The sequence below is a fragment of the Macaca fascicularis genome, chromosome 19 (assembly GCF_037993035.2).
Source record: "Macaca fascicularis isolate 582-1 chromosome 19, T2T-MFA8v1.1".
Lineage (NCBI taxonomy): Eukaryota > Metazoa > Chordata > Mammalia > Primates > Cercopithecidae > Macaca > Macaca fascicularis.
In genome coordinates, this window is record NC_088393.1 from 49,546,928 (window position 1) to 49,565,091 (window position 18,164).

Here is an 18,164-nt window from a genome sequence, read left to right on the forward strand (position 1 = left end):
TTTCATATAAATGGAATAATATGTGTTCTTGTGACTGGCCTCTTTCACTTAGCATAATATTTTCAAGCTTTATCCATGTTGTATCATATATATATCAATACTTTATTTCTTTTTATTTTTTACTTAAAATTTTTTTCCTATACAGATGAAGTCTCACTATATTACCCAGGCTGGTCTCAAACACTGGGCCCAGGCGATCCTCCCACCTCGGCCTTTCAAATTCTTGGGATTATAGGTGTGAGCCCAGCCCCATTTCTTTTTATTGCCAAATGATCTTCCATTGTATGTATATACCACATTTTGTAAATCCATTCATCAGTTGGTGGACATTTGAGTTGTTTCTGCTTTTGGCTATTACAAATAATGCTGCTTATGAACATTTTTTTTTTTTTCCCTAAGAAATGGAGTGTTGCTCGTCTCACTGAAACCTCCACCTTTCCAGTTCAAATGATTCTCCTGGCCCAGACTCCTGAGTAGCTGGGATTACAGGTGCACACCACTACACCCAGCTAATATTGGTATTTTTAGAAGAGACATTGTTTCACCATGTTGGCCAGGCTGGTCTTGAACTCCTGAGCTCAAGTGATGTGCCCACCCCAGCCTCCCAAAGTGGTGGGATTACAGGGGTGAGCCATCAAGCCCAGCCTTGGACATTTGTGTGTGAGTTTTTGTATAGACATGTTTTTATTTCTTTTGGGTATATACCTAGGAGTGGAATTGTTGGGTTATATTATTACCAGAATGGGGTCCTGATCGAGTCCCCAAGAGAGGGTTCTTGGATCTTATACAGGAAAGAAGTCAGAGTAAGTCCATAGAGTAAAGTGAAAGCATGTTTATTAGAGAAGAAACAAAAGAATAGCTGTTCCATAGGCAGAGCAGCCCTGAGGGCTGCTGGTTGGATATTTTTATGGTTATTTCTTGATTATACGCTACATATGGGGTGGATTATTCATGAGTTTTCCAGGAAAGGGGTGGCGATTTCTTGGAACTGAGGGTTCCTTTTCCTTTTTGACCATTTAGGGTAACTTCTAGACATTGCCATGGTATTTGTAAACTGTCATGGCACTGGTGGGAGTGTCTTCTAGCATGGTCACCATTATAATTTGTGTATAAAGAGCAATGAGGACAACCAGAAGTCAGTTCCATCTTTATCTTGGTTTGGGCGGGTTTTGGCCAGCTTCTTTACTGCATCCTGTTTTATCAGCGGGTTCTTTGTGACCTGTATCTTGTGCCGACCTCCTGTCTCATGCTGCAACTAAAAATGCCTAATCTGGGAATGCAGCCCAGCAGGTCTCAGCTTTATTTTACCCAGACCCTGTTCAAGATGGTGTTGCTCTGGTTTGAAGACCTCTGACATATTTCCCGCCTTTTTACAAGGGAATCTTTAATCCTAAGGGTTGCAGAGGGGCAAAGATCCATCTACTGTAACTTCTTTAGGCTGAATAGGGGCAGTGATATTCCTGCCTATTAGGGTGTCTTGTATCCAGGGTAGAGAGGAGCTCAGTCAGAGAGCTTCAGTATAGTGAGGGCCCTTCATAACTCTGAGTTCTGACAAAAGGTGATATCTGAAAGATAATAAGTACTCAATTTAAGAAAACATTGAATAAGCTTATCTTGCATTTTTACACAAAGAATATGAGAGCAATATATTCCACAAAAGTAAAGCAAAATAAGTAAAATTATTCCAAGTGAACTAAATAAGAAAGTGTTTCATGAACAGGGCAGTTGTTGGAACCAAGCTGATACAGAGTCACTAGCTGATTCCAATACATGCCCAGAATTAAGATATTGATCTAGATTTTTACATTACCTTCCCCTTTTGTTTCTTCTGAGCAGCAGCCAGAGATCACTGGTTGGTTCACAGGAAGAAGCAGAGTCAGTCTAAAATGCAGAAAAAACTCAAAAAGCAACAGATGAGACTAGAGTCTAATAACAGGTGTATCACAGTTTTTGAAAAATAATTTTTCTCTAATTCCCATTTTTATTAAAAACAAATCATGGTAGGACTCATTTATTTGCAAACTAAGTTTTAGTCTTATTATACTAGGTCTGATTGTTTGTATAAAGTGCAGCAAGAGTAATTATTTGCCATATAGGCTCTTTTTAAATTGGATTTGATGGAACTTTGTTCCATAAGGAATCTCGGATTAGAGCTTTTAAAGCACTGAGCCCAGCCATGGGTTTGTACCTTCACATACTTGTATGACTTGGGTACATTTCTCTCCTCTCAATTTCCCAGGATAATTGGGACTCCTGGGCCAGAGAGTGACATTTTTGGCCAGGCGTGGTAGTCACACCTGTAACGCCAGCACTTTTGGAGGCTGAGGTGGATTGATCACTTGATGTCAGGAGTTTGAGACCGGCCTGGCCAACATGGTGAAAACCCTGTCTCTACTAATAATACAAACAAATATTTAGCTGGGCATGGTGGCACATGCCTGTAATCACAGCTGCTCAGAGGCTGAGGCAGGAGAATCACTTGAACCTGGGAGATGGAGGTTGCAGTAAGCCAAGATTGTATCACTGCACTCCAGGCTGAGTGACAGAGTGAAACACTCTCTCAAAAAAAAAAAAAAAAAAGTGACATTCTTTAGAAAGTGACATTCTTTACTTACCACAGGTCAGGATCTCTGTACAAGGATTGCATAGACAAGGCACGAGGCCAGTTTTCCCAGGGGGCTTTTTCTGACTCTGTAAGTCAACTTTTGATTCCTTAAAAGTAGTCTTTTTGCACCTGGCATGCCATTCCAGTCAAAGCCTTCACAAAATAACCATTGTCTCCAGTGGTGTCCTGTTACGAAAGAAAACAGATTCTTATTGTACTTGTGCAAATATTGCCATAGTTAAGAATACTTACAGTTTCCAAATTTTGGAGAAATGAGGTAGAGAGAAAGAAATATGCTCCAAATTTTATTTATTGGAATGTATTTTACTTGTTAAAAGCTGTAAATAGCTCAAAAGAAAAGTATTCTTGACTCTGAAAAGACAGAAAGGATCAGCAATGTTTTAGGCAAAAAGTCATAAAAAGATTATTTTCGTCTTTTGTTAGTTCAGTCTATGCAATTAATTCCTGTTTCACTCAACATTTATGTACACATTAGTTTTCCAAGAGAGTCTTTGAAGTTCTTTCCTCTCTATTTTAATGGCACACTTTCCAAAGTTATCAAAGGCCTGCATTTAAGAGTACTTGTCAGAGTCCTATAGCTGATTATAAACTGCCCTTTAAAGAGGATCAAAATAAGACAACAATTGTCTGTGGATGACAGAAATTCTTATGGCAGTCATGGTTCTTCTGTAGCATACAACAATTTTACAAAACAATTATAATTATTACTGATAATATACACTAAGTCATATCAGTATTATAGGACTATAGTATAATTTTGGAAAACATACCAATAACACATTTATACAAATACAGCCCAAAGAAAGCCAAACACTATTTCATATTTGACAATGCTTCCTGTATGATTTTAATATACCAAATAAGCCAAATGTGTCTCTTTTGGACTTTAGGGTATCTAATATCTAAAGGATTAATCAGGTCAGAAACTGGCAATTTATACTTTGATTTTGAAAAGTTTTCAAATGTCAAAGGTTTGAAATACTTGATATAAAAAAGAATCCCGGCACACTGTAAGTCATTTAGCCAAAATGATAACTCAAAGATTTTAAAAAGGGAAAAACCTGACTGGGCATGGTGGCTCATGTCTGTAATCCCAGCACTTTGGGAGGCCGAGGTGGGTGGATCATAAGTTCAGGTGTTTGAGACCAGCCTGGCCAATATGGGGAAACACTGTTTCACTAAAAATACAAGAAATTAACCAGGCGTGGTGGTGCATGCCTATAATCCCAGCTACTTGGGAGGCGGAGGCAGGAGATTTACTTGAACCTGGGATGCGGAGGTTTTAGTGAGCCAAGATTGTGCCATTGCACTCCAGTCTGGGTGACAGAGTGAGACTCTACCTGAAAAAAAAAAAAAAAAAAAAGGGGAAAAACCTTTACTCATTGACAGAGGGAAGACTTAGCTTTCCAAATAATCTTTCTCTTTTCTTTCATTCTTTTTCCTGTAGTTTATTCAAAAGGCAAACCAAAATCTTTCATTAAAAAGAAATTACACAAAAATCTTGTTCAAGAGAGAAAGCCAAATCTCACCTTTATGTTAGTGTACTATATTGATGTTAAATCTAGTTCTTAATGAAACCTAACAGACAAATCTGGTCAGGTGCAATGGCTCATGCCTCTAATCCTAACACTTTGGGAGACTGAGGCAGGAGAATCACTTAAACCCAGGAGTTTAAGACCAGCCCCCCCTTTTTTTTGAGACGGAGTCTCACTCTGTCACCAGACTGGAGTGCAGTGGTGTGATCTCGGCTCACTGCAATTTCTGCCTCTCAGGTTCATGCCATTCCCCTGCCTCAGCCTCCTAAGTAACTGGGATTACAGGTGTGCACTGCCACACCCAGCTAATTTTTGTATTTTTAGTAGAGACAGGATTTCACCATGTTGGCCAGGATGGTCTTGATCTCCTGACCTTGTGATCTGCCCACATCAGCCTGCGAAAGTGCTGGGATTACAGGTGTGAGCCACAGTGCCTGGCCAAAAAAAAAAAAAAAAAAATTATACGCAAATCTGTCTAATCTTAATCATTTGATCATAAGGTAAGATTGTTATAAACCTTTTATAACACTTTACAGGTTTGTTGTTGTTGTTGTTGTTAAAGAATAGAACCATACTCTAAGAAAGCCATGTTATGCTTTTATTCCAATGTTCAATTTACAGATAAATTGAATAATACTCGTTTAATTTTAGCCAATATCTTCTCATAATTTCTTTTACAACACTAACCTTTCATAAACCTTTCACAACTTACTCAAACATCAGCTTTATTCTATCCTTTAACTCTCTAAATTAGGGAAAGAAACACATCTCCATACTTTCTTACAATCTTTTACCAAAAACACATTCTACTTTCCTTATATACCTTGCATGTAAAACTGTTTCTCCAGTAGTCTCAATTACATATGTTACAATGTTAACTCTTAGCAACTTTTATTTTTGGTGAAAGACCTGGTTAGTAAGCAATTTTATTTATGTACCAGGTGTGTAGCCTAGGACACCAGACAGAAATGCAGATAAGGTCTCACTATTTCCAACACAGCTGGGGGCATGGATAACTCCATATGTCCCCAGGCCTTATCTAGAATCTAGCTACAAAGTAGGTAAGTTGTACAAGTATCAAAAGTCAAAGATGTAGTTTATAACCTGAAGCCTTCTAGCAAAGACAGTATTTGACCTGACTAATTTAGACTAAATGTCTAAGTTTTGAAGATGTTTGTGTTTTACCAATAATCTTGAAAAGTTTCTTTATTTCATAAAGATTACTAAAGTCATGTGAATTAAAAGACATTAAAGTTTTTATTTTTCTGACAAAATATTTGATTTCAGCACTTATTTTTCTTTAAGCCAATCAATTAGAGCTTTTTATATAAATACCACACACACAACACATATAAATACACAGACAAAAAACAAAAACAAGAACAAAAAACAAAACTTAGATACACAGACAGAAGCAGAACCAGTAGTTGTAAGATTTTTCATTTGCCAGTTTTTAAGTTTTTCTTTCCTATTTTATGAACTCTGTCATGACTTACACAGACCATGTGTGACATGCTTAGACTTTCTAACTTGTCTTATATTTCCCTCTTTCCTAAATAATCAGTCATTCTACTTTAGGACAAGAATTTACCATACAAGATCTTTTCTCACATAATATTTCTTTTCTTTATAACTTTCCTTACCAAAAATACATCTTCATATTCATAGCTTTCTTCACACCTCTCTCCTCTACTGTTTTTTTTCTTTCTACCTTGTTTCTATTTTCTTCTGTTCCCTGTCCTCATTGTCAGCTAAGCAATGCTAAATTACATTTCCAAAGGGCCAACTCTTAGATGAAACAAAATAGAGAATTCATATTTTATTCAAACCAAGGAAAATGGTGTGAATAACAGTTCAGTTAAGACAGCCAGGGCCAAGTGCGGTGGCTTACGCCTATAATCACAGCACTTTGGGAGGCCAAGGTGGGTGGATCACCTAAGGTAAGGAGTTCGTGACCAGCCTGGCCAACATGGTGAAACCCCACCTGTAATAAAAATACAAAATTAACTGGACATGGTGGTGGGTGCCACTCCAGCCTTGGAGACAAGAGCAAACCTCTTGTCTAAAAAAAAAAAAAAAAGACAGCTAGGAAAAGCATACACTCTTACACATAGAGATTTCTCCAAGGATGTTAATTACTGACTGGCTTTAGGGTGGAGCCTTTTAAAGAACGATGCCAGAAAAGCATGTGGTTTCTAGGGCCTAATAAGGAAACACAGCTGGAAGGCAAAACAGATCCCCAATAATTAAGGGGCCCATTTTTATACTGGATCCTGGATCCCAAAAAAGAGATAAACAGCCCATCTCCCATGGGAGACTCATCTCTCAGTGGGAGTTGCAGATGTTTCCATACCTTTTAGGTGGCTGAGAGCATGTTTCTCTGGTCCAAACATGCGAAGAGCTGAGTATTCCCCCATAACTGCCATTAGCCATCCCTTAAGTGTATTTCCTACCTAGTTATTACACATGAAGGCTAAAAACTCTCTTGTAATGCAAAGTAATTTCTTTTTTTTTGAGACAGAGTTTCACTCTTGTTGCCCAGGCTGGAGTGCAATGATGTGATCTTGGCTCACCACAACCTCTGCCTCCCAGGTTCAAGCAATTCTCCTGCCTCAGCCTCCTGAGTAGCTGGGATTATAGGCATGCACCACCACGTCCAGCTAATTTTGTATTTTTAGTAGAGATAGGGTTTCTCCATGTTGAGTCTGGTCTCAAGCTCCTGACCTCAGGTGATCTGCCCCCCTTGGCCTCCCAAAGTGCTAGGATTACAGGTGTGAGCCACCATGCCCGGCCAATGCAAAGTAATTTCTGATACCCCCCAAAAGTCAAAACGTCAGGTAATGCAATGCAAAACAGAACAGAGCCTTAGATTTTGAGAGGCATCTGTCCACTTTTATTTTATGGTTTTTTTTTTTTTTTTTTTTTTTTTGTTTTGAGACGGAGTCTCGCTCTGTCACCCAGGCTGGAGTGCAGTGGCCGGATCTCAGCTCACTGCAAGCTCCGCCTTCCGGGTTTGCACCATTCTCCTGTCTCAGCCTCCCGAGTAGCTGGGACTACAGGCGCCCGCCACCTCGCCCGGCTATTTTTTTGTATTTTTTAGTAGAGACGGGGTTTCACTGCGTTAGCCAGGATGGTCTCGATCTCCTGACCTCGTGATCCACCCGTCTTGGCCTCCCAAAGTGCTGGGATTACAGGCTTGAGCCACCGCGCCCGGCCTATTTTATGTTTTTTTGAGACAGAGTCTTGCTCTGTTGCCCAGGCTGGAGTGCAGTGGTGTAAGCTCACTGCAAACTCTGCCTCAGGAGTTCAAGCAATTCTCTGCCTCAGCCTCCCAAGTAGCTGGGATTACAGGAACCTGCCACCATGCCCAGCTAATTTTTGTATTTTTAGTAGAGATGAGGTTTCATCATCTTGGCCAGGCTGGTCTTGAACTCCTGACCTCGTGATCCACCTGCCTCGGCCTCCCAAAGTGCTGGGATTACAGGTGTGAGCCACTGCGCCTGGCCTATCCACTTTTAATTCCTGGGGTTCCATGAAGAAAAGAGAAGTTTTCCCCAAAATGGGGTCTGTGTCACCTCCTCTGTTTTTCCCAAGGAGTCCCAGGCTATTAGAAATTATCTTAGGTCCTCGGCCGGGCGCGGTGGCTCAAGCCTGTAATCCCAGCACTTTGGGAGGCCGAGGCGGGCGGATCACAAGGTCAGGAGATCGAGACCACAGTGAAACCCCGTCTCTACTAAAAATACAAAAAATTAGCCGGGCGCGGTGGCGGGCGCCTGTAGTCCCAGCTACTCAGGAGGCTGAGGCAGGAGAATGGCGGGAACCCGGGAGGCGGAGCTTGCAGTGAGCCAAGATCGCGCCACTGCACTCCAGCCTGGGCAACAGCGTGAGACTCCGTCTCAAAAAAAAAAAAAAAAAAAAAAAAAAGAAATTATCTTAGGTCCTCTTATATAGGCATGAAGGTGGCAAGAATAAAAACTGGAGAAAGAGAATTCAGTTGTCTGAGAAGAAAAAGTTTTTGTTTTTGTTTTTTCCAGGAAAGTAAGATCAAAAAAAAAAAAAAAACATAAACACCTTTAAAACGTATGCATAGCTTGGACATCTGCTTTAAATTAAGCTGCCTTTTAACCAAACCTCTTATTACTAGACTCTAGTTAAGACAAACAGTCAATATTTCTGGCTTTTGGACTTTACCAAAGGTAACTTCTCAGATGAAACCAATAAGTTTTAACTAAGGTTATGATTTAACTGTGGGTGTACCGGATATTTCCAAAGAGCTGGTAAGCAGTTTTTACAAGATCTGGAATCTGTTAAGGTAGCACAGAGAAAGGAAAATTTGAGAAGGGGAGTCAGAAGTTGTTCATGGACGAGGGCACATGTTCTCAGGATCTCCTGAGGGTTGTGTCATGGGCAAAAAAAAAAAAAAAAGTAATAAAAATTAAAAAAGAAGTTGTTCATGGAGAGGCAGATAATTAATAAATGGCAAAGGTCACACAAATAAACCAGAAAGGACTTATTCCCCAGGCTGGAAATTGAACCCTGGCCACCATTGTGAAAAGAGAGAAATCTTAGCTACTGAGCTACAACATTGGGCAGTTTCTGTTACTCTTCCCAGAAGAAGCCTAGAACAGCCAATTTTGAACTTGCTAAGGCTTTTAACTGCTCAAGGTAATTTTTAGGGCTATGACATGAGCCCCCAAATTCCTGCCCTCCAGATGGCAGAGACCAAGAGAAAGTACCAGGGTTACAATGTCAGACTCCCAAGGACATAAAATAAGGTGAGGGAGAAACCTCATCCAGGTTTTTTGTTTGTTTTGTTTTTTGGTTTCATTAACCTGCAGTGTTTGTAACTGAACAGCTTTCTGGGGCGGCTTGAACAGAGGGCTTACAGGGGTCCTTGGCTGGCATTCTATCCTATGGTATCTCTTTTTATGACAGAATGACACAGAAAAACAAATTCGTAGAACAAATTACACTGGATTTGTTACAGCCTAAGATGAGCTTCATAAATCCTTTTTCCCAGTAATGAAAACTTTGCAGAGGAGATAAAAAGTGATTTTTACCATACATTCAACTGGTTTGCGCACAGAGAGAGAGGAAAGGGAAGGGAGAAAAGCATTGCCTGCAGCAGGGCGGGAGAGGCAAGGAGCTCAGAGGGGCCAGGGAAAGACCCACCCATTGCAGCGACACTGGATCAAACATTCAGGCAGCTGATTGTCAGTCTTGGCGGGATCTTTTCTGGTAGTCTCAATGGCTCTCAAGTTTCCCCCTTTAGGGAGAAAAAAGCTCCCTGTGTCCCACAATCCTGTACATGCCTAATCCTGTAACTTGTGGCTTTCAGCAAAGAGCGCAAGGCAGATTAATCCAAAGAGAATAGTGGTTAACATCCTGTAGTACCAAATCCATTTTTAACCAAGAGGAATGTTACCAAGGGAGACCTCTAACTCCCTATGTCTTAGGAGAGACTCTGACCTTCCTAAGTTGAGCCTTTAGCCCAAGTTCAGACAAGCATCCTTGCCCTTTACTGTGATGGGCCTTTTAACCCCTTATGCCTGCCTGTCTGCCTGCCTGCCTGCCTGCCTTCCTTCCTCCTTCCCTCCCTCCCTCCCTCCTTCCCTTCCTCCCTTCCATCTTCCTCCCTTCCTTCCTCCCATCCTTCCTTTCTTCCTTCCTTTTCTCTTTTAATATATAAAAACTTTTAGCTAATCTTCTCTATATCATTCCAATTTTAGTATATGTGTTGCTGAAGCGAGCACAACCCGCTATGTCTTAGGAGGGATTCTAACCCTTTCAGGTTGGGCCTCTAACCCAACTTTGTCCTTTACCTAGGACAAAATGTACCCCAGCACTTACCCAAAGTCAGCCAATTGGTGCTGCATGGATAATTTTCCTTTGGATTGGGAGGTCTCTCCAGTATTGTCCCTTCATGGTTCCCGGGAAGATGTTATGGGAAAGGGGTCCCAATCCAGACCCCAAGAGAGGGTTCTTGGATCTTGCACAAGAAAGAATTCAGGGCAAGTCCATAAAGTGAAAGCAAGTTTGTTAGAGAACTAAAGAAACAAAAGAATGGCTACTCCATAGGCAGAGTAGCCCTGAGTGCTTCCAGTTGGCTATTTTTATGGTTATTTTTTGATCATATGCTAAATATAGGGTGGATTATTCATGAGTTTTCCAAGGAAGGGACAGGGATTTCCCAGAACTGAGGGCTCCTCTTTTTTTTAGATCATGTAGGGTAACTTCCAGATATTGCCATGGCAATTGCAAACTGCCGTGGTGCTGGGGGGAGTGTCTTCTAGCATGCTAATACATTATAATTAGTGTATAATGAGCAGTGAGGGCAACCAGAGGTCAGTTTCATCACTATCTTGGTTTTGGTGGGTTTTGACCAGCTTCTTTACTGCATCCTGTTTTATCAGCAGGGAATTTGTGACCTAGATCTTGTGTTGACCTAGCTCATCCTGCAACTAAGAATGCCTAACCTCCTGGGAATGCAGCCCAGCAGGTCTCAGCCTCATTTTACCCAGCCCCAGTTCAATATGGAGTTGCTCTGGTTCTAACGCCTCTGACAGTATGGAGGACTTACAATTCTTAAGAAGAGAGAGGTTGCTGAGCTTTAGAGAATAAGCTGAAACATGCATGAAGCACTAATAACTAATACTCTTGCCCTGTACTTTGTTAATTTAGTGATAAATTTTACAGCTGGTTCTTTGAATAATTTACATTAATTAAGTTTCTCTGTCTGATGTGAAGTAGCCAGTGAATGAGCAAAGCCTTATTCTCCAATAAAGATAATAAAGCCCTTCTTGTGTTAAATGGAAGTGGGAGAATGTCACATCTGTTTCTGTCCATTTCCACTCCTTCTCCTTCTCCTCTGGACCAAACAGGGCTGGCTGATGGAGTTAACCAGGAAGGCTTCAAATGGGGAAATTGGCCTGTTTAAACTCCTGCTAGTATTAAACCGTTCCTAAGTCCTATGTAAGTTAAGACAAAAAAGTTATGAAACTCATATGAGTTATAGGTATAGGATTCTATTAACAAGTATATCGTATCCAGATAAATATGGGCACCTTAAAAGTAGTTGTCCTGGGAATAAACACACATCTATCCAAAAAATTCTGTCATCATTACTCAAAATATTTTGCTCAACTTGCCATGTAGAGTTACTTTCAAAACCAGTCTGAGGCCTACAAGAAAACCAGTTTCACTTCCTTATAATCACACTTAGGATTTCAGATACTTGCTACTCTGCTTGTGTTTATTGGCCTTTTTTTTTTTTTTTTAAACAGTTACCTCTTTTTAATTCTCTAGCCCCAAGCAAGAAAAACTCTGGGTTCACATAGTGCTCCAGGTACAGGACAAGGCTCACATCATACAGAGCCCAAGCAATGAAGAAAGATTGGCATGCTTCACAAGACTTTGACCTTTAAACAAAGCATGGTCAGTCTGTTTTCTCCAGTGTCCTGTTTCTGCTTTGTGGTCCCCTCTCCCACCCTTCTTGCATTAAAGAACCCTTAAACCTGAGGCTGGGGACACAGCCTTGAATTGTCTTCTCAGAGGAAACAGGGAGAATGGGTAGAGAGAGGTACTTCGGATGTCTCTTTTTCCTTCCGCTTGTGGGTAGTTAATGATCTACCAGCAGTCCCCACTCTTGGGGAGACTGGGATCATGTTCCAGCCCCACATCATGGCTCAGGGCAGAGGGCACTTTGTACACAGAGGGAACTGCATCTGACTTTCCTACTTGATCTTTAGAGTCAGTAGCCATCTGCGGTCTTGTATGTTCTCAGTTCTCAGGCTCCAGATATGAAAATGGATCTTCCCATTTTCTTTCTCTCTGAGTCTGCTCTGAGGGAAAATGAGGACGTTTACTAGCAGAGGAAAAAGAAATACTGAAGTTTGCAAAAATTGATAGAAAGCTGGGCTCCCTGCTCATCAGGCCTCCTTCCTCCCCAGCAGTTTCTAAACCCCCAGAACATTACAGTGAGATTTTAGCTGATGGTACAAACATGTCTACAGGATTTCCTCAAGCTGGGGCTACATTTGAAGGCTTTATATTTTGGCATCTGACCTGCTTTTGTCTTTTCATTTTGGCCATCTGACCTGCTTTTCTCTTTTCCAGAGGATTCTACTTTTCACGAATAGGTATGATCTAGGAATTCAGCCTCCCTCACCGTTCACTAATTGCAGAATAAGCAATGCAGAGGCTGTTCAGGGAGTATCTTATCTGTGGGGAGAGAGAGAGGAAGCACTGGAAAACCTGCCAGGGAAGGGACCAGAGGGCATAATTAATAAATGAACAACCCTGGAGCAGAATAGGGGAGGAGTTAGACACAAGGAAGGAAGCTAAAGGAAGCCAGAGAATTTCAGGAATTGAGGGTATCACATGGAGAAATAAAGAGGGAGTTAGACAGAGGCTGTTGATGGTCCCTCCCCTGCCACCTGAAAGAATTGCCTGATCAAGGCCTACTATGGGCGTGGTCTTAGGCTAGTTTTTAGGAATAAAGAGATAGATAAGACACAGTCCTTATTTTACAAGTTTACAGTCTAACAAAAAGGAGATACATTAACAAATTGGAGGATATTTTTCAGAATGTGCGGTATCGTAGGCTAGGAGTCTGCTACCATTGCTAATAGCTGGCATTTATTTTTTACCCACCGTCTTCTAAGCATTTTACACATTAAATAATTCATCAACTCCTGACATCAGCCCCTTGAAGTATATATTGCTATTGCTCTAATCCTTGTTTTATAGGTAAAGAATCTGAGGCACAGAGACATTACACATATCCTGCCTGAGGTCTCACAGCAGGCACTCAGAAGCAGAACTCCAGCACAGGTAGTCTGGTTCTAGAACCTACCCTTGCACTAACATGGCTGCTAGTAAGTCATGTGGGGAAGCTCTGCTACTTCATGTCTATGTGCCTTTGTACCCACTTGTCTTTCCTTGGCCTGAGATACTCTTCCTTAAAGCCTCTGGTCAACGAGGGGCTCTTCTTTGATATCTACTCTGACTCCTTCTGCCTATCCCAGAACCATTGCTGCCCTTGGAGCTGACCCAACACTTTGTCATTGTATTCTATTTGTTGGAATGTCTGACTCCTTTTATTATAAGCTTCTGGAGAGCAAGGAATTTTTATTCTCGGAAAACAGTTATAAAAGTAGAGCCAATAATGTAATGAGTTTGCATTTACTTATCATCCAGCTTCAGTGATGAACATTTCAATTCAATCTCTTGTCATCTATATTCCCACTTCCAACTATGAATTATTTTGTAGAAAATCATAGACATCAAATCATTTCATCTGTAGATATTTCAGCTTACTCCTAAAATACAAGGGCATTTTAAGAAACAATATCACAAATATATCAGAAACCATTATCACACTAAAAGATTGTTTCCTCCTGGGCCGGGCGCGGTGGCTCACACCTGTAATCCCAGCACTTTGGGAGGCTGAGGCAGGCAGATCACAAGGTCAGGAGATCGAGACCATCCTGGTGAGCATGATGAAACCCTGTCTCTACTAAAAATACAAAAAAATTAGCCGGGTGTGGTGGTGGGCACCTGTAGTCCCAGCTACTCGGAAGGCTGAGGCAGGAGAATGTTGTGAACCTGGGAGGCGGAGCTTGCAGTGAGCGGAGATCACACCACTTCACTCCAGCCTGGGCAACAGAGCAAGACTCTGTCTCAAAAAAAAAAAAAAGATTATTTCCTCCTTAATATCATAAAATATCCAGCCAATGATCAAATTTCTGCAATTACCTTATAATTGTTCTTCCTTTCCGTTTTTCATTTATTTGTTCTTTGTTTCATTCCTTCCTTTGTTGTTTCCCTCCCTCCTCCTCTTCTTTTTTAAATAGTAGGATTGTTTGAATCAGAATCCAAATCAGAAGGACTTTATTTATTTATTTATTTATTATTATTATTTTTTGAGACGGAGTCTCATGCTGTTGCCCAGGCTGGAGTGCAGTGGCGCGATCTCGGCTCACTGCAAGCTCCGCCTCCCGGGTTCCCGCCATTCTCCTGCCTCAGCCTCCTGAGTAGCTGGGACTACAGGCGCCCGCCACCGCGCCCGGCTAATTTTTTGTATTTTTAGTAGAGACGGGGTTTCACTGTGGTCTCGATCTCCTGACCTTGTGATCCGCCCGCCTCGGCCTCCCAAAGTGCTGGGATTACAGGCTTGAGCCACCGCGCCCGGCCAGGACTTTATTTTTTAATCTTCATGTTCTCTTCAACACCTAGCTTAGTATTTGACATATAGTAAGTCCTCAATAAATGTTTGTTAAATAATCAGACACCTAGAAAAGGTCCTGTTTGATATTTGGTTGGTTTCTTGGAATGCCTTTCAATTTCTGATAATCTTAGTTTTTCAGGGGTTAACTTTGGTGCTAGCTATTATCAGTGTATGAACATTGCTAGAGGTTTGAGGGCAATGGGTATATCCCTGACTCAGACATTTCTAGGCTGGGAGGAAATGGGGGTCCTTTCTTTCTTTCTTTCTTTTTTTTTTTGCTTTGAGACAGAGTCTCTTGCTGTCACCCAGGTTGCAGTGCAGTGGCATGGCCTTGGCTCACTGCAACCTCTACCTTCCAAGTTCAAGTGATTCTTGTGCCCCAGCCTCCCGAGTAGCTGGGATTATAGGCATGCACCACCATACCCTGCTAATTTTTTGTATTTTTAGTAGAGATGGGGTTTCACATGTTGCCAAGGCTGGTCTCGAACTCCTGGCCTCAGGTGATTTGCCCGCCTCGGCCTCCCAAAGTGTTAGGATTACAGGTGTGAGCCACTGCGCCTGGCCTGGTCCTTGCTTTCTTGTTTCTGTTTTTTGTCCTTGGTCTCTGTCATGGGCTGAATTGTGTTCCCTTAAAATTCTTCTGTTGAAACCCTAACCCCTAGTGCCTCAGAATGTGACTGTATTTGGAAATAGGGGCTTTAGAGGTGATTAAGATAATGCCTGTAGGGTGAGCCCTAATTCATTCTGACTGATGTCCTTAAAGAAGAGGAAATTTGGACTCAGAGAGAGACACCACAGATATGTAGGTACAGAGAAGAGACCATGTGAGGAGATAGCAAGAAGGCACCTCCAAAACCATGAGAAATAAATTTCTGTTGCTTAAGTCATTTAGGCTTTCTGGTACTTGGTTATGGCAGCCATATAGTCATATGGCAGCCATATAGTCTGTTATAGCAGACTAATAACAGTATCTTATTACACATTAAATTGTGACTCACTCCTGTAATCCCAGCGCTTTGTTAGGCCGAGGCAGGAAGATTGCTTCTGTTCAGGAGTTCAAGAACAGCCTGGGCAACATAGCGAGACCCTGTGTCTACAAAAAATAAAAATATTAGCCCCATGTGGTGGTATGCGCTTGTGGTCCCACCTAGTCAGGAGGCTGAACCTAGGAATCGCCTGAGTCTGGGAGGTCAAGACCGCAATTAGCCATGATTGTGCCCCTATACTCCAGCCTGGGAAACATAGTGAGATCCTGTCTCTAAAAATAAAAGTTGGGGGCCAGGTGCAGTGGCTCACACCTGTAATCCCAGCACTCTGGGAGGCCAAGGTAGGTGGATCACTTGAGGTCAGGAGTTTGAGACCAGCCTCACCAACATAGTAAAACCCCATCTCTAATAAAAAGAATACAAAAATTAGCCTGGTGTGATAGCATGCACCTGTAATCTCAGCTACTCAGGAGGCTGAGGCATGAGAATCACTTGAACCCAGGATACCGAGGTTGCATTGGGCTGAGATCGTGCCACTGTACTCCAGCCTGGGTGACAGAGTGAGACTGTCTCAAAAAAAAAAAAAAAAAATGTTGGATTGATCATTTTTGACTTCTTTGCCACTTCCTCTGAACAGGATTATAAAGGAGCTTCCAGAAAGCACCAATGGCTTTATGTGTGCTTGGTACACAGAATTCTAAGATGGCCCCTAATACCTGAAACTATGAATGATGAGATATCACACCCATGATTATGCTACCTTGTGTGGCAAACAGGATTTTGAAGACATAATTAAGGTTACAACTTAGTTGATTTTGAATTAATCAGAAGGGAAACGATCTGAGTGGACCTAATGTAATCATGTGAGCTTTTTAAAAGCAAAATCAGAGAGTTTTTCAGGCTGGTCTCAGAAGGGAAAATTAGAGAGAGTACAAGTGTGAGAGGAATTTGACTTGAGAGAGGTTCTCCATGGCTAAGATGGAAGAGGTCACAGTGCTAGGACCTGAGAAGGTCTTCTAGGAGCTAATAATAGTCCCTGGCCGAAAACAGGACAATGGGGAACTCAAACTATGACTTCAAGGAACTGAATTCTGCAAACTAATGAGTAAGTGTTGTTTAAGCCACTAAATTAGTGGTGGTTTATTGCATAGCAATAGAACATGAATACAGGTGCTTTGTACCTGATAGATTGAATTATTGGCTCCTTTCCTTAGTTTATATTTAAAAATTGAAGTAAAATTAAAATACATTGAAATGTATATAGATCTCAAGTATACAAGTTGATTTTTGGTAAATGTGTATACCCATGCAATCACTACCTGAATTGAGATGTAGAACATTTCCATCAGCCCAGAGTTCCCTTGAGCACCTGTGCCATTAATCCCACCCTCTAGGGTGAATTCTTAACACCATTAATTGGAATTGCCTGTTTTTGAGCTTCATTTAAATGGCATCATATAGGCTGGGCATAATGGCTTATGCTTGTAATTTCAGCACTTTGAGAGGCCAAGGCGGGAAGATCACTTGCCTCTAGCAGTTCAAGACCAGCCTGGGCAACATAGCGAGACCTCCTCTCTACAAAAAATAAAAAATTAGCTGGGTGTGGTGGTGGCATGCATCTGTAGTCCCAGCTACTGAGGAGGTTGACGTGGGAGCATTACTTGAGTCTGGGAGGTCAAGGCTGCAGTAAGCCATGATTGTGCCACTGCACTCAGCCTGGTGACAGAGTGAGACCCTGTCTGAAAAAGAACAATGACATTATATAACATGTGCTCCTTTGTGTCTGGCTTCTTTTGCATGGCATAATGTTTTCAAGATTTATCTTCTCTTTTTTTTTGAGATGGAGTCTTGCTCTGTCATCAGGCTGGAGTGCAGTGGTGTGATCTCGGCTCACTGCAACCTCCACCTCTTGGGTTCAAGCAATTCTTCTGCCTCAGCCTCCTGAGTAGCTGGGACCACAGACGCCCACCACCTCGCCCGGCTAGTTTTTTGTATTTTTTAGTAGAGATGGGGTTTCACCGTGTTAGCCAGGATGGTCTCGATCTTCTGACCTCGTGATCCGCCCGTCTCGGCCTCCCAAAGTGCTGGGATTACAGGCTTGAGCCACCGCGCCCGGCCGTGAACTAGTTTTTAGGAAGATAATGAGGCAATCGTATGCAAGGAAGATTTTAGAGAGACTGGAGACAAGAAGTCAAGCAAGACTGTGTGCTGTTGAGGGTCTGGGTCAGTTAGGTTTATGGGAATGGTGAGAACAGTATAACTGAGAGTTGTTAAAAAAGGATCAAGAGGCTTTCACAGTGTATTGGATCTGGAAACAAATGAGCAGGGGCTGTGGAAACTTAGGAGGTGTCACTGGGAGAAATGAGTGAGCTGTGTGGGAGAGCTTGTTTAAATGGGTAATTTCACACAGTATTTCGATGTGGGTGTCATGAGTTCTAGAAGTAGTTGGGGTAGAGATATAAATTAAGAGCCATCTCCAGAGAGGTCACTAAGCTGATGAAAGAGGGTGGATGGAGATAAGAAAGGTCTGAGTACTAAATCTGGTGTCGGGGAGCAGTACATAAGTGGGATATGGAGGGAGGATAACTTTCCAGAATGGAAAAGTTGTCTGTGATCTTAGATATTGTAAAAGGAAAAAGTGTGAGGACCGTAAAAATGCCTTTGGATTTGGCCAAGACATGGATACTGATTTTGTGCTGTTTCCAGCGATCTTGGGTATGGTGGCACTGCAGAGGGCCAGGAAAAATTAGGTGATGAGGAAAGGGAAAGACAGCACATGTGTTTCAATT

At 41.8% G+C, this 18,164-nt stretch overlaps 3 long non-coding RNA genes across 5 annotated transcripts in view; 2 read left to right on the top strand and 1 right to left on the bottom strand.

Annotated features, from left to right (window-relative positions):
• The window catches only part of LOC102142708 (uncharacterized), a 161,790-nt gene that overhangs the window by 63,016 nt on the left and 80,610 nt on the right, over positions 1 to 18,164 (top strand). The gene's annotated exons all lie outside the window — the stretch shown is intronic.
• Positions 1,145 to 10,177, bottom strand: LOC135968508 (uncharacterized). Its single transcript, XR_010583369.1, has 4 exons — positions 10,012 to 10,177; positions 2,616 to 2,791; positions 1,811 to 1,881; positions 1,145 to 1,565 (listed from the first exon to the last, which is right to left on the bottom strand). It is a non-coding gene; the product is annotated as an uncharacterized lncRNA (long non-coding RNA).
• LOC135968509 (uncharacterized) lies at positions 2,781 to 16,295 on the top strand. Its single transcript, XR_010583370.1, has 2 exons — positions 2,781 to 7,784; positions 8,099 to 16,295. It is a non-coding gene; the product is annotated as an uncharacterized lncRNA (long non-coding RNA).